Below are 16,509 nucleotides of genomic sequence, written 5' to 3'. Positions count from 1 at the left end.
ACCTCCAGTCTGGAAAACAATTCCTCACAGGCAATTTAATAGACAATAGATAACAGGTGCAGGTGTCGGCCATTCTGTCCTTCGAGCCAGCACCACCATTTATTATGATCATGGCTGAACATCCTCAATCTGTATCCTGTTCCTGCCTTATCCCCATAACCCTTGATTCCACTATCCTTAAGATCTCTATCCAACTCTTTATTGAAAGAACACCTCCTGCTGTCTCGGGTTCTTCATTCCGAAAGCTTCAAATCTTCACAGAATTCAACAGACCTTGTTACATATTCATTTCCTCATTTTTGTTCAGATCACTGTGTGCATAGTGTGACAGTGGGAGTGCATTTGCCCCACAACCCAGGGGTCAGACCAAAGTCTTGGAACCGTACTGTGTTATTTATCATTTTACCAACACCAGGGAGAAATATCTGCTGCTCTGCATAATTTACCCAATTCAATTATTCATAAGGTCATAGTCAATCCTGCATCTGTGACGAGGTGGCCGAGAGGTTAAGGCGATGGGCTGCTAATCCATTGTGCTCTGCACGCGTGGGTTCGAATCCCACTCTCGTCGCTGTCATCAACGGCATTTTCGTGGTGCTGTTTTCAGATGATCACAGCTGTCATTTTGAAACTGGAACGCTAATGGTCAGTTTATACGCATTTACACTATTACAAAATTTCAAAGAATGGTCTGAGCCTGTTGACGAAACTGTATTGAAATGTAGGTTGCATTGGGATAATGAAAGGGAGCGCGGTTTCCTTTTGCAAATCAAGTTGCTGTGAACGTTTTTCCGTTTGAAAGACATCCAGGAAAATCAAATAATGAGAGCTGCGAAGTGCATGTTTATGCAAAGGGATTCTTAATGAACGTTTTGTCAGATGAAACCTGAAGGAGATTGAAGAGAAGTAATTCATCATGGTGAGAAGAGCACAGCGAGACAGCACAAAATGATGGCGATATTTCAAAGGGGCAGGGCGTGGGTGTAGGGGTACTGAGAACTGGCTGGAAATGCACAGTGGAGAATTGCCAATGTGGGTGCCGTGCATGGGCACGGAAAGACTGACATATTGGTCTCGCCCTCGCCCCTTGCTCTCGCCATTGATGAATGCTGGACATAAGGCACAGATAAACACAAGATGTGGGAAGCAAGCTCCCTCTCGTTATGCACACACTGGATGCATCACATTGAACTATGAACAACTGGAGAAATCAGCATGTTACCTTCAGGGAGGCAAACTAAACTGTGGATCAATAACCGCAGATTCATGCAATATAAACATGAAAAATAATATAAAATGTAGGGTGTAGGTTTGCTTGCTCAGCTGTAGCTTTGATATCCAGACATTTCATTACTTGGCTAGGTAACATCATCATCAGTGGCAACCTCCAAGTGAAGCGAATCTGTTGTCTCCTGCTTTCTATTTATATCTTTCTCCTCGATGGGGTTCCTGGGGTTTGTGGTGATGTCATTTCCTGTTCGTTTTCTGAGGGGTTGATAGATGGAATCGAGATCAATGTGTTTGTTTATGGCGTTGTGGTTGGAGTGCCAGGCCTCTATGAATTCTCGGGCGTGTCTTTGATTAGCCTGTCCCAGTATAGATGTGTTGTCCCAGTCGAAATGGTGGTATTTTTAATCCGTGTGTAGGGCTACGAGGGAGAGAAGGTCGTGTCTTTTTTTGGCTAGCATGGAATTTTGTAGATGACGTTGGTTTTGTCTGTGGATTGTTCTGGTTCTTTTAAGTTTGTTAGTTTTTGTTTGAGAGTGTTGGTGGGTTTGTGTGCTACTAGGATTCCGAGGGGTCGAAGTAGTCTGGCTGTCATGTCTGAAACTTCTTTGATGTATGGTAAGGATCTTATGGTTTCTGGCTCTGTTTGGTCTGCTTGTCGTGGTTTGTTCTTGAGGAATGTGTGGACTGTATTTTTTTAGGTATCTGTTCTTCTCGAATACATTGTAAAGGTGGTTTTCCTCTGTTTTCCGAAGTTCGTCTGTGCTGCAGTGTGTGGTGGCTCGTTGGAATACTGTTCTGACGCAGCTTCGTTTGTGTATGATGGGATGGTTACTGGTGTAGTTAAGTATTTGGTCAGTGTTTGTCGCTTTTCTGTATGCAAAGAGTTGTAGTTCTCTGTTGTCCTTTCTTTCTACTGTGTCTTTCAGGAATGCGAGTTTGTTGTCGGTTTCTTCCTCCTTGTTGAACTTTATGCCTGTGAGAGTGTTGTTGATGATGTTAAATGTCTTTACTATCTTGTTTCGTTTTGTGATGACAAAGGTGTCATCTGCGTAGCGGACCCAGATTTTGGTTTGATTGTTGCAAGGGCTGTTTGTTCTAGTCTTTGCATTACCGCTTCTGCTATGAATCCTGATAGCGGAGATCCCATGGATGGGCCATTGGGGGTTTGTTTGTAGACTATGTTGTTGAAAGTGAAGTGGGTGGTGAGGCACAGGTCCACAAGCTTCATGATGTTTTCGTTGGTAATGTGATTGATGGTGGTTGGTGTGTGTGATGGTCTCTTGTAAAAGTGTGTTTCCTTTGCCAGGTCGATGTTGATCAAGGTGAACAGTTCTATTATGTCGAATGAGACCATTGCTTCCCCTTCCTCTACTTTGGTGTTTTTGATGATTTTTAGGAATTCCTGGGTGGAGTGGATGGAGTGCTGTGACTCTTCTGTGAGGTATTTCAGTCTTGCTTGTAGTTCTTTGTCCAGTCTGTAAGTTGGTGTTCCGGGTAATGAGACTATGGGTCTGAGGGGGCTCCTGGTTTATGGATTTTTGGTAGTCCAGTTCGACTTGGCCAACAAATTGATACTGGGACAGTCTAAACAAAGACATGCTCGAGAATTCCCGAGGCCTGGCACTCCAACAACAATGCCATAAACAAACACATCTATCAACCCCGCAGAAAACAAACCGGAAATGACATCACCACAAACCCAGGAACCCCATCCAGGAGAAAGGTATAAATAGAAAGCAAGAGACAACAGCTTCGCTTCACTTGGAGATCGCCACTGATGATGTTACCTAGCCAGGTAATGAAACGTCTGGATATCAAACCTACAGCTCAGCGAGTAAACCTACACCTTAAACCTCAACCTGAGCTACAAACCTTCACAAACCTTGCGATTTAAAGTGTCTTTATACGCATATCATTAATAGACTTTTCGTTATAATACCCGTCTGGTTGAAAGAAGAAGACATCACATTTCAAGATAGATGACAACGTTACCAATTTTGTTTTGAAATTGAGATGTATTTGATCATTTTACACAGTGAACAAGTTCATTTTAAAAAATGCAAACCACAATCTCTCACCTGGAATAAAAGTGTGATTTCGATATAGACATTGTCCTTGCTAACTCGCAGTTACTCAACAAGAAAAATAGGATGCAATGTTTAATAAGCATAGATCAATAAGCACCATTATCTTACTTCGGATTGACTGCAGTATGCACATGCTAAATAAGGTTTAAGAAAGAATAACTTTTGGAAATAATGATTCGGTGGTGACTAAAAATAATATTAGCTTCTCATGATGTGGATATTCCACCAATGGCTCCAGTGGTGGAAATGTTCAGTGGGCAGTATTTCTATGATGGTATGGACGTATGTGAGCTGCCAGGGATGGGAGCTCCCACTTCATCTGGAGCAGCGTCTTTTGACGTGGACCAGGGAGCATTGTAGCATCATTCTAGGACTTCCAACCACACCTGGAGCAGCTTCCATTGACATGGAGCAGCAGGGAGCATTGGCACATCCGAATGCAAGATCTAACCTTATTTGGAGCAGCTTCAGTTGGCCTGGAGCAGGGAGCTTTGGGTGATCATTCTGGGAGCTCCACTCTCACCTGGAGCAGCCTTTAATGACATGTAGCAGCAGGTAACATTGGGACATCAGAGTGATAGATCCAACCTCAACTGGACCACTTCTATTGACATGGAGGAGGGAACATTGGGACATCAGACTGGGAGCTCCAACCTCACAAGGATCAGCGTTTAATGACATTTAGCAGCTGGGCGCATTGGGACATCAGAATGGTAGGTCCAACCTGAACTGCTCCACTTCTACTGACATGGAGCAGGGAGCATTATGACATCAGACTGGGCGCTCCAACTTCAAGTAGAACCGCTTCTATTGACATGGAGCAGCAAGGAGCATTGGAACGTCAGGTTGGGAGCTCCAACATCACCTGGATCAGCTTGCATTTACATGGAAGAGGAGGGAGGATTGGGACGTTAGGCTGGGGGAAAGGATATTCAACTAGTTTAATCTAAAGTAAAATATGTTTCAACACCTCAGATGTTAATTGATTTATGAAGAATCTTTCCCGGGAAAATAATTAATTCTTTAGATAATAAAGACAAGTCCTGAAAATATTCAACTCAGGAAAACGCATTGGTACAGAGAGAAATGGGAGTGATGTTTCATGTCTTTGTCCTTTCATTTCTGGCATTCTCTGCACTGGATTACATCACCGGAAGGACGTTTTCACTCATTCCCTGCAAATACGGACAGGTCAATAACGTAATCTAAAACTGAAAATTAACGGGAATATGCGATGTTATGATTAGGCTGGACTTTACTTCAAATTTTGGTGAAAACGTAGCAAAGTCAGTTGCAATTTCCAAGATCAGCAGTGACCTCATTGATTGGCTGATCAGATTGTGAATGGTCGTTTTTCTGAGGACAATTTGAAGTGAATCAATGATGTTGATTATCTTTGTTTTTGTTCGCCTTGTGACTGTTACTGCTATTGCTCATGCCCTTGTTAACACCACAGCTCTTCAGCGTGTAAAACCTCAGCTGTGCATCTGGCCAGTGGCACAACCATTCGTATAGCTGGCAACGCATTAGGCGGTTGTAAGTTCAACTTTTACTTTGCGCAAGCGCATTATGGCGATTCATCACACATCCAACCTACTCATTTTTGTTATGCTGAGGTGGGTAATATTTGAAATTTTCATCTCCACGAACGAAAATTCTTTCACTGTCTTCGATCAGTTAAACATTGCCAAGAGCTCTCAGAGTAAAAATCACACAGCACCACATTGTATTGAACAGACATATTTGGAAGCACCAGTGTTCCATGCACTGTTTCTTCATCATGTGTTTGTCACCTCTTGGAATCTAAAATTTCTTTGTGTGATTATTAAATGTATCCACCCCAGTCCAACACCAACACATCCAAGTAACGTGTGCCGTCGACACCACGAACGGTCGGTTAAAGTCCAGATGATCTTCCAAAAGATCGCGCATATGGACACACACACCAAGTTTCTGCAGAAAAACACCCACCTGATGAAGGAGCGACTCTCCAAAAGCTAGTGCTTCCAAATAAACCTGCTGGGCTCTGCCCTGATATTGTGTAATTTTTAACTTTGTCTACTCAACTCAAACACTGGCACTTCCATATCATAGACAACATCAGTCATGTCCCACCGTTGTCAGAGAAGGCAATCTTGGAATAGCCCAATACACTGCACATGGGTACGTTTTGTTTTCAGAAACCAACGCAATCAATCACTGCAGCTTCTATGGATGAAAAGCACAGAAAAGAAATAGCTGAGACTCAGTTTTGACAATATTTTGAAACTCTTTGGGAAGTGGAATCAGAGGAGAATGAAGGATTAACTGTCCGACTGTGCAGAGAGAGGAAAGGCACTTTTCCCTTCTTTGATGAGCTGGAGTATTGACTGATCAAAGGCATGAAACAGATTCCTGGTAGAGCTGCGCTCTCTGCATCAGGATCAAGAAGTCCTGATTTCCTGAACGGTAATGAAACCCAGGCCACTCAGATAAAGCGCTGAATACTAACCACTAGACCGCCAGGGATGAGGGCAGAAGCATTTGCACCGTTTCTTCAGAACACCGTTTTTGGAATTATGTCACTGCAGACATGTTTCCCCTCAAAAATGATTGAATTATGGAGTGTTTACAGCACAGAAATGGGTCCCTTCATCTCATTTCCCAGTACTTGGTCTATAACCTTGTAAACTCTGACGTTTCACCTGAATGCTAATTTCTCTGTAACGTTTTAATCCCGTAAAACACAATCAATGGGATTTATGTTTGAGATGGAAACTGAACCCCATTTTTACCCATAGACTGAAGCACGCCGACACATTTCCCCAAGTGTGACATAGGCCTCGGGAGAAAACAAGCAGAAAGTAAGATTTCACCGACTTGTCTGATGTTGTCCCATTTCAGAGTTCAACACCAATGTCTGGTTACAGCAAAGAAAGGAAGTATTCAGCCCCTCCCGTCCCAGTGTTCCTTGCCCATTTGAGTGGAAGCAGCGGCTGAGTAAAAACGAACCCGGAAGACTACAGCTAAGGTAAGACAGTTTGTTTTAAAATAACTTACCTTCACAGAAAGAGCGGGAGCAGCAGAGGAAGTGACAGCTACCAGAGGGGCAGCCGGAAAGGAAAGCAGTGAGTTTATAAATCAGGAAGGCCGCTAAACCTGAGATTCTACACCGGTATATCCCCCACCCACCCTCCTTTCAAACCTCCTTAACTACACTGTTCTTTTTTAAGGTTAGGATTTTCTATTTCTTTACCAGTGACTGGTTAAAAATTTACTTTGTTTGTATATATATATTAATTCTTTATTAGGGAAAGACTATAGCAGAGAGGTATCAGAAAGTATTCTATCTCAAACTTGTACAAAGTAACTAAGTAATTAATTAACTAAGCAGAGATGGCTGGGCAGGTGATGTGCTGTAGCTGTATGATGTGGGAGCTGGCTGATCCCATTGTGAATCGCAGTGACCACATCTGCAGTAAGTGTTGGTTGATGGAAGAACTCCGGATCAGAGTTGCTGATCTGGAATCTGAGTTTCAAACACTGTGGCACATCCGGAAGGGGGAGAGTTACCTGGACGCTTTGTTTCAGGAGGCAGTCACACCTAGGAGATTAAGTAATTCACATTCAGCTCGTGTTCAGCCTCATTAGAGTGTGACTGTAAGTGAGGCAGGTAGGGGGAACCTGAGTTCAGGAGTGGAGGAGCCTCAGCCCCTGGCCTTTTCCAACAGGTAAGATATTCTTGCTCCCTGTTCGGATGAGGAAAAGGGCTCTGGACAGGATGAACCAATTGACTAAGGCACCATGGTGCAGAAGGCCATTCAAGAGGGGGGAGTTAATAGACAAGTAGTTGTTGTAGGGGATTCTATAATTAGGGGGAACAGATAGTATCCTTTGCAAGCCGGATCGGGAGTCTCGCAAGGTGTGTTGCCTGCCCGGTGCCAGGGTGCAGGACATCACCAATCGGCTTAAAAGGATATTGGAGCGGGAGGGCCAGGATCCAGTTGTTGTGGTCCACGTTGGTACTAACAACATAGTCAAGACTAGGGTGGAGGACCTGTTTGGGGATTACGAAGCACTGGGCAGGAAATTGAAGCACAGGTCCTCAAGGTTCATAATCTCCGGATTATTGCCCGAGCCACGTGCCAATTGGCATTGGGACAAGAAAATTAGGCAAGTAAACACGTGGCTAAGGGATTTGTGTGGGAAATAGGGATTCCACTTCATGGGGCATTGGGATCAGTTTTGGAACAGGGGGGGATCTGTACCGTTGGGACGGTCTCCACCTGAACCGATCAGGTACCAATGTTCTAGCGAAGAGGATAAATAGGGTGGTCAGTAGGACTTTAAACTTCTGAGTTGGGGGGAAGGGAAAATGAAAGCGACAGGGAGTATGGCATTAAATGGAAAGATCAGCAGCAGGATAGCATGTGTCCAGGTGGATTTAAAATTGAGGCAGACTGGGAATGCAGAAAAGAGCAAGGATAACTTAGGACATCATATGACTTCCAATATCTCTAATGATAAGAAAGTTAGCATTAAGGCACTTTCCCTGAATGCTCGTAGCATTCATAACAAAGCAGATGAACTAATGGCACAGATCATAGTGAATGATTATGATGTGGTAGCCATCAGAGAGTCTTGGTTACAGGGAGGTCAGGGCTGGCAGTTAAACCTTCAAAAATTTTCAACTTATCGAAAAGAGAGGGAGGTCGGCAGAGGGGGTGGGGTTTCCCTGTTAGTTAAGAACAAAATTAAATGTATGGCACTGAATGACATAGCGTCAGATGATGTGGAGTCTGTGTGGGTGGAATTGAGGAACCACAACGGCAAAAATAAATAATTGGAGTTGTGTGCAGACCTCCTAACAGTGGTCAGGACCAGGGACGCAACATGTACCGGGAAATAGAGAAGGCATGTCAGAAAGGCAAGGTCACGGTGATCATGGGAGACTTCAATATGCAGGTGGACTGGGTAAATAATGTTGCCAGTGGATTCAAAAAAAGGGAATTCATGAAATGCTTACAGGATGGCTTTTTGGAACAGCTTGTCATGGAGCCCACAAGGGAGCAGGCTATTCTTGACCTAGTGCTTTGCAATGAACCAGACTTTATAAAAGATCTGAAAGTAAGGGAACCCGTGGGAAGCAGCGATCATAATATGGTAGAGTTCAGTCTGGAGTTTGAAACAGAGAAGGCAAAATCGGATGTAATGGTGTTACAGTTAAATAAAGGCAATTATGAGGGCATGAGAGAGGAACTGACAAAAATAGACTGGAAGCAGAGGCTTGCAGGGAAGACAGTTGGGCAAAAATGGCAGGAGTTTGTGGGTATAATTAAGGACACTGTACAGAGGTTCATCCCCAAGAAAAGAAAGTTTATCCAGGGAGGGATTAGACAGCCATGGCTGATAAAGGAAGTCAGGAAATGTATTAAAAGAAAAAGAGAGATCCTATAAATTGGCCAAGAGCAGTGGGAAATCGGGCGATTGGGAAGGCTACAAGAACAAACAGAGGATAATAAAGAGAGTAATAAGAAAGGAGAGGATCAAATATGAAGATAGGCTAGCCAGGTATATTAGAAATGATAGGAAAAGTTTCTTTCAATACATAAGAAACAAACGACACGCACAAGTAGACATTGGGTCACTTCAAACTGATGCTGGAATCCTAGTGATGGGAGAAAAGGAAATAGCAGGAAAACTTAACAAATACTTTGCGTCAGTTTTCACAGTGGAAGACATGAGTAATATCCCAACAATTCAAGGGAGTCAGGGGGCTGAGTTGAGTATGGTTGCCATTACAAAAGAGAGAGTGCTAGAAAAGCTAAAAAGTCTTAAAATTGATAAATCTCCTGGCCCCAATGGGATACATCCGAGAGTTCTGAGAGTGGTGGCTGAGGAAATAGCGGAGGCATTGGCTGAGATCTTTCAAGAGTCACTGGAGTCAGGGAAAGTCCCGGATGATTGGAAGATCGCTGTTGTCACCCCCTTGTTCAAGAAAGGATCAAGACAAAAGATGGAAAATTATAGGCCAATTAGCCTAACCTTTATTGTTGGTAAAATTCTAGAATACATCATTAAGAATGAGGTTTCTAAATTCTTAGAGCAGAGTCTGATTAGAATAAGTCAACATAGGTTTAGTAAGGGGACGTCATGCCTGACAAACCTGTTGGAATTCTTTGAAGAGGTGACAAGTAGGTTAGATCCGGGAAAACCAGTGGATGTGGTCTATCTAGACTTCCAATAGGCCTTTGATAAGGTGCCAAACGGGAACGTGCTGAGCAAGGTGAGGGCTCATGGTGTTGAGATGAGCTACTGGGATAGATTGAGGATTGGCTGTCTGACAGAAGGCAGACAGTTGGGCTAAAAGGTTCTTTTTTGGAGTGGCAGCTGGTGACGAGCGGTGTCCCGCAGGGTTCAGTGTTGGGGCCACAGCTGTTTGCATTATATATTAATGATCTGGATGAAGGGACTGGGGGCATTCTAGCGAAGTTTGCAGATGATGCGAAGTTAGGTGGACAGGCAGGTTATACTGAGGAGAAGTGGGGAGGTTACAGAATGATCTAGACAGTTTGGGAGAGTGGTCCAGGAAATGGCTGATGGAATTCAACGTGAACAATGCGAGGTCTTGCTATTTGGCAAAAAGAATTAAAACATAGATTACGTTCTAAACGGTGAGAAAATTCGTAAAGCAAAAGTACAAAGGGGTCCTGGAGCGCAAGTCGAGGATTCTCTAAAGGTTAACATGCAGGTTGAGTCCGTGATTAAGAAAGCGAATGCAATGTTGTCACTTATCTCTAGAGGGTTGGAATATAAAAGCACCGTTGTGCTACTGAGACTTTATAAAGCTCTGGTTAGGCCTCATGTGGAGTACTGTGTCCAGTTTTGGTCCCCACACCTCAGGAAGGACATAATGGCACTGGAACATGTCCAGCGGAGATTCACACTGATGATCCCTGGAATGGTTGGTCTAAAATGAGGAATGGCTGAGGATCCTGGGATTGTATTTATTGGAGTTTAGAAGATTAAGGGGAGACTTAATAGAGACGTACAAGATAATGCAGGGTTGGAAAGGGTGGACGCTTGAAATTGTTTCCTTTAGGCGAGGAGACTAGGGCCCGTGGACACAGCCTTAAAATTAGAAGGGGTAAATTCAGAACAGAAATGTGGAGACATTTCTTCAACCAGAGAGTGGTGGGCCTGTGGAATTCATTGCCGCAGTGTGCAGTGGAGGCCTGGACGCTAAATGTCTTCAAGGCAGAGATTGATAGATTCTTGTTGTCTCGAGGAATTAAGGGTTACGGGGAGAATACTAGTAAGTGGAGTTGAAATGCCCATCAGCCATGATTGAATGGCAGAGTGGAATCGATGGGCCGAATGGCCTTACTTCCACTCCTATGTCTTATGGGCTTATGGTCTTATGGCCCATTGTTTCCCCATTACTCTGTAGTTTATACTGCCTTCCCTCGTTCTTGCTGCCAAACTTGATCACTGCTCACGCCCGCTATTTCCTGTCCTGCCAAACGGTTTGTCTCATGTTCTTGGAATGAAAAACAGGAATGGCCTATTTCAAGCACTTTTCTAGTTTACAAGGACAGTGTTAACACCACTGAGCAAGCACAGTGCCAGCTCAGAGGGAAGGTCTCATCCTTTAGAAACTGAAATGCAAAGATGATTGGACAGCCTCAGTATTGTAAACCAACCAACAAGACCGGAATAGGGCCGAGGGGATCACGCACAGAAGGATAGGAGAATTGAATGGCGAATCTCATGGTGTCCACTGTGATGTTAACAGAAATCTTCCCTGGTAGGATAGTGATGAGGATTCAGTGATTTCACTGTCATGGCTTGTTAAAGGTTAACGTTTACAGTAATCAATATGAAATACTGCCTGATATTTCGAAGCAGAATGATGTGCAGCAGACAGAATAGTATCCCTGCATGACCTAATAAGAGAGCTCAGAAGAGCCAGAAGGAGACATTAGAAGTTGTTGGCGGATCGGATCAGGGTTAACCCCAAGACTTTCCATAGGTATGTCAGGAATAAAAGAATGACGAGATTTAAATTAGGGCCAATCAAGAATAATAGTGGGAAGTTGTGTGTGGAGTCAGAGGAGACATGGGAAACAATAAATAAATATTTTTTGACAGTGTGCACTATAGAAAATGAAAATGTTGGCGTGGAAGATACAGAGATACTTGCATCTAGACTCGAAGAGATTGAGGTACACAAGGAAGAGGTATTAGAAATACTGCAGAGTGTGAAAATAGACAAGTCCTCTGGGCCGGATGGCATCTATCCTAGGATCCTCTGAGAAGAAAGGAAGAGATCGCCGAGCCTGTGCCATTGATCTAGAAATCATCATTGTCTACAGGAATCGTGCCTGAGGACTGGAGGATAGCAAATGTGGTTCCCTTGTTCAAGAAGGGTAGTAGAGATAACCCTGGTAATTACAGACCAGTGAGTCTCACTTCAGTTGTTGGTTAAGCGTTGGAAAAGGTTCGAAGAGATAGGATTTATAATCATCTAGAAAAGAATAATCTGATCAGGGACAGTCAGCACGGTTTTGTAAAGGGTAGGTCGTGCCTCACGAATCTTATGAGGTTTTTGACAAAGTGACCAAACAGGTGGATGAGAGTAATCCGGTTGATGTGCTGTATATGGATTTCAGCAAGGTGTTCGATAAGGTTCCCCCAGTAGGCTATTATACAAAATGCAGAGGAATGGGATTGTGGGAGACATAGCATTTTGAATCAGGAATTGGCTCGCTGAAAGAAAACAGGGTGTTGTAGTTGATGCAATATGTTCATCTTGGTGTCCATTTACGAGCAGCATTCTGCACGGGTCGATGTTGGGTCCACTGCCATTCGTCAATTTTAGAAATAACCTGGATGAGGGCTTAGAAGGGTGGGTTCGTAAATTTGCGGACAACACGACAGTAGGTGGAGTTGTGGATAGTGACGAAGGATGTAGTAGGTTGCAGAGAGAGATAGATAAGCTGCAGTTCTGGGCTGAGAGGTGGCAAATGGAGTTTAATGTGGACAAGTGTGAGGTGATTCACTTTGGCCGGAGTAATCGGAATGCAAAGTACTGGGCTAATGGTAAGACTCTTGGGAGTGCTGATGAGCAGAGAGATCTTGGTATCCATATACACAGATCCCTGAAGTTGCCACCCAGATTGACAGGGTTGTTAAGGAGGAAAACAGTGTTTTGGCCTTTATTAATCGAGGGATTGAGTCCTGGAATCAGAAGGTTATGCTGCAGCTGTACGGCCACATTTGGAGTATTGTGAACAGTTCTGGTCACCGCATTATAAGAAGGATGTTGACGCTTTGGAAAGGGTGCAGAGGGGATTTTCTAGCATGTTGCCTGGTATGGAAGGAATGAATTACGAGGAAAGACTGAGGGCCTTGAGGCTGTACTCGTTGGAGAGAAGACTGAGAGGTGACTTAATAGAGACATACAAGACAATCAGAGGTTTACATAGGGTGGACAGGGAGAGTCTTTTTCCAAGTATGGGGACGGCAAACACGAGGGTCACAACTTTAAAGTGAGGGGAGATAGGTATAAGACAGATGTCAGAGGTAGCTTCTTTACTCAGAGAGTAGTTACGGTATGGAATGCTTTGCCTGTCATTGGAGAGGTATATGGACGTACATGGAATAGTGTAGATGGGATGGGCTTCAGATTAGTATGACAGGGCGGCGCAACATTGAGGGCCGAAGGGCCTGTACTGCGCTGTAATGTTCTATGTTCTATATGTTACAGTTCCACATCAGCAATGTCATCTGCAATTGCCTGACGATCAATCTGTTTAAAACAAGAACGGAGGGGGCGTCAGGAAAACGGAAGGGGAACAGTGGCTTGTGAGAGTTAACTACGTGCCTCGTGGAGCCAGGTTCAATGTAGATACTGAATATCGGTTTTACTGTTTACCTTGGTATACTGATCACTACGGATCAGTTACCCAATATTGTCTGCCCTTTGTGTGTTGTTCTTTGTACATTTCACCTCGGTTCAGTGCTCCGGGGGACCACGCTTTTTTAAATTTGGCACATTTTACTGAGGTCGGTTTTGCAGCTTCATATTAAGGCCAACAATTTTAGGAACAGATAGACACCATTCAGACCATCAAGTCTACTCCGCCATTGAATGATTTCATATCTGATCTGATAAACTTGAACTGCACTTTCTTGCCTTTCTCCATAACGCTTGATGTCTTTGCTGTTTGATGATCTGCGGATCTCAGCCTCATTACACCTAATGACACTTCCTCAACAGCCTTCTGCTACAAGAAAGTCCACTGATCCAGAACTGTCTGAGAGAATAAATGCTTCTTCGTCATTATTTTAATTTTGAGATGGGCATTCTAATATAAAGTTAAAAATCGCATAACACCATGTCATAGTCCAACAGGTTTAATGGAAGCAATATCGTTTGGAGAGCTGCTCCTTCATCAGGTGGCTGTGGAGATACAGAATGTATAGCGAAAGGTTACAGTGTAATGTCACTGAAATTATACATTGGAAAAATACCTTGATTGCTTGTTAAGTCTTCCATCTGTTAGAATGACTATGTTAGGTTCATTTCTTTCTTATGTAAATCGGAAAACTTTATTTTAACAGTTACGTTCTCAGGTGGACTTTACCAATTAGTGTCAGCACAGATAATATGTTGAAGGTGTTAGTCCCTGTATGCTGCGTACATGCCATAATATTTAGACTGACGCTAATCTATAAAAAAAACAACATTGCAGGCAAGAATGCCTTAAGACATGGTACATTGGTGAAGCTGAGCACAGGCGACAACAAAGGAATGGGCGCTGCACATCAATCAACAGACAGGTGTGCCCCTTCCCAGTTGGAGAGCACTTCAGTGATGCAGTACATTCGACCTCGGATCTTCGGGTGACAATCCTCCAAGGCGGTCTTCAGAACAGGCAGCATCTAAAAGTGCCCCCACAGAGACTGATAGCTAAATTCGGTACCCATGGTCATTGGGTTCATGTCACAGTACAGGTGATCCCATTGCCCTATCTACAAACAGAGACCCTCCTCCACACACACACACACACACACACACACACACACACACACACACACACGCACACACACACACGCACACACACATATTTTCGTCTGTGGGGTGAACTTGTACTTGGAGAGTTACATTGTACTTTGCTGAAAAACTGCATGAATCCATGTAAGACTCTGGTAACTCATTTTTATAAATTAGAATCATTCTAAACATTATGGAACAGACAGCAGCACAGGGGGGGCAGATACCCGTTGTTAAACTTCACCTGAGAATGAAACTTTAAAATAAAAAAGTTTTGCACTTTACATATGAAGGAAGTGAAGCTAACATGGACATTCTAACAGATCGGCGACTTAGCAAACAATCACGGTATTTTTCAATGTACAATTTCAGTTACATCACACTGTAAACATATGCTATAAATTCTGTGACTTACAACTGTGGACTCCTCAATCACCTGATGACTGAGCAGTGGTCCGAAAGCTAGTACTTCCAATTAAACCTGTTGAAATATAACCTGGGGTTGTATGATATTCAAATTTGCATACCCCTGTCCAAAACTGGCATCTCCAAGCCATTCGATACGAGGTGCTCTGGCAATAGAACCAAACATTCTGCATCCAACTTATTAAATCCTTGAAAATACCTATATGTTTCAATAAGGATCATTTTGTAGTACTGAGTCTGAGCAGGCAAAGGCAACTGATTTCAGCGTTTCTTCCCATTTGATTTCATCTCCGATATGAAATTCTCACTGACTCTGACAGAACTGTTACCTTTGCTGTTTTGTAATGTCAGGAACTCATGTTCAATTTAAGATTTCCATAAGGAACAACAAAAATTTTTTTCTCTGACTGGAAATCAACATTGTGAAATAGCAGTGAGACAGCTGCATTTCAGCACGTTCGCACCAAGGACGACATGTGCAATGCTTGGAACTTTTCTTGATGACTTTGTTTTTGCCTATTTTGTTGAGGTGAAAAATGACAGTTTTTGAGTTTTTAAAAGCATGGCCAATGGTACTTCACTTATTGCATCATGATCAGTTATCAAACATCTGGCTTGGAAAAACAGTTTCCCAGACGTGACCCTTCGCCTGGTGTGTTCTAACATTGCAAGTCTTAGTTAAATTGTTATTCAATCTCTTAAGGGCTTGAGTGGAACAAAAATCATCTCTGTGAACTAACAGTTCTGAGGAGCATTTTGTCAGTTTTCCTCATGATGCTGCGGAAAATGTTTCTGCGCTCACATCTAAATTGATTTACCCTGTTTCTTCCTCAGCTTCCTGGTAATGTTAAAGTTCGATGGATAAAACCTGGAATGAACGCCTGATCTCAGGAACAGTGGACAAGTCTTTAATTTCCTGCAATCCCATTCATGAATTTCGCTTATACAGGGGATGCTACCGTCTTTACCCAATCCTGCCTACTTGTGTCTCCAGGACCTGAACAAAATAGCTGACCCTTCATCCGAGAATGACGACCGTGTGGGAAAGCAGGCCATTCGGCCCTTCCAGTCGACACCATCCCTCTGAAGCACATCCTATCAGACACACACTCCATACCTATTCCGTTCCCCTTCATTTCCCATGGCCGATCCCAGTAACTCGCACACCTTCAGACTGTGGGAGGAAACTCACACAAGCAAAGAGAGAATGTGCAAACTGCACACAGTCACACGAGACTGGGATCGAATCCATGGCTTCTGTGCAGCAAGGCAGCAGCGAATCAGGAAGAACAACAAATGCTGTCCTCACCAGCGACATCCACACCCTGTGGGTATATCAGGAAGAATAAAAACATATTCACAACATGGACAACGGGACTTGCGTCTGCATGGACATGATTTGAACCAATCGTTCATCCTGGGTATATACAAGGACACCGATATCGCAGAGAAACCAGGGCAATGCGGGATTCAATTACCTGCTGAAGTGAAAAATCATCTACCCAGTCAAACTGGGGACAGACTATTCAACAATCCCGCGTGTGGGAAGGGCTCAATGAGCAGAAGAACCTCCAGAGTAACCAGCAAGATTACATATCCCAGAAGGAGATCAATTAAACTGTCAATGCTGCTGTTAATTCGAACCAGCTGCCAGTTTCATAGCTTCAAAGTCATAGACTCAAACAGCATGAAAACAGGCCTTTCACTCCGACCAGCTCATACTGAACA

General features: G+C 43.5%; 1 non-coding gene across 1 annotated transcript; it reads left to right on the top strand.

Moving 5' to 3' along the window:
* The first annotated feature begins 489 nt into the window (after nt 1–489).
* On the top strand, nt 490–571 carry trnas-gcu (transfer RNA serine (anticodon GCU)). The gene has a single exon. It is a non-coding gene; the product is annotated as a tRNA-Ser (tRNA).
* The last annotated feature ends 15,938 nt before the right edge of the window (nt 572–16,509 follow it).

Source organism: Chiloscyllium punctatum, chromosome 18, assembly GCF_047496795.1.
Source record: "Chiloscyllium punctatum isolate Juve2018m chromosome 18, sChiPun1.3, whole genome shotgun sequence".
Lineage (NCBI taxonomy): Eukaryota > Metazoa > Chordata > Chondrichthyes > Orectolobiformes > Hemiscylliidae > Chiloscyllium > Chiloscyllium punctatum.
This window is presented reverse-complemented; position numbering and strand designations above follow the sequence as displayed.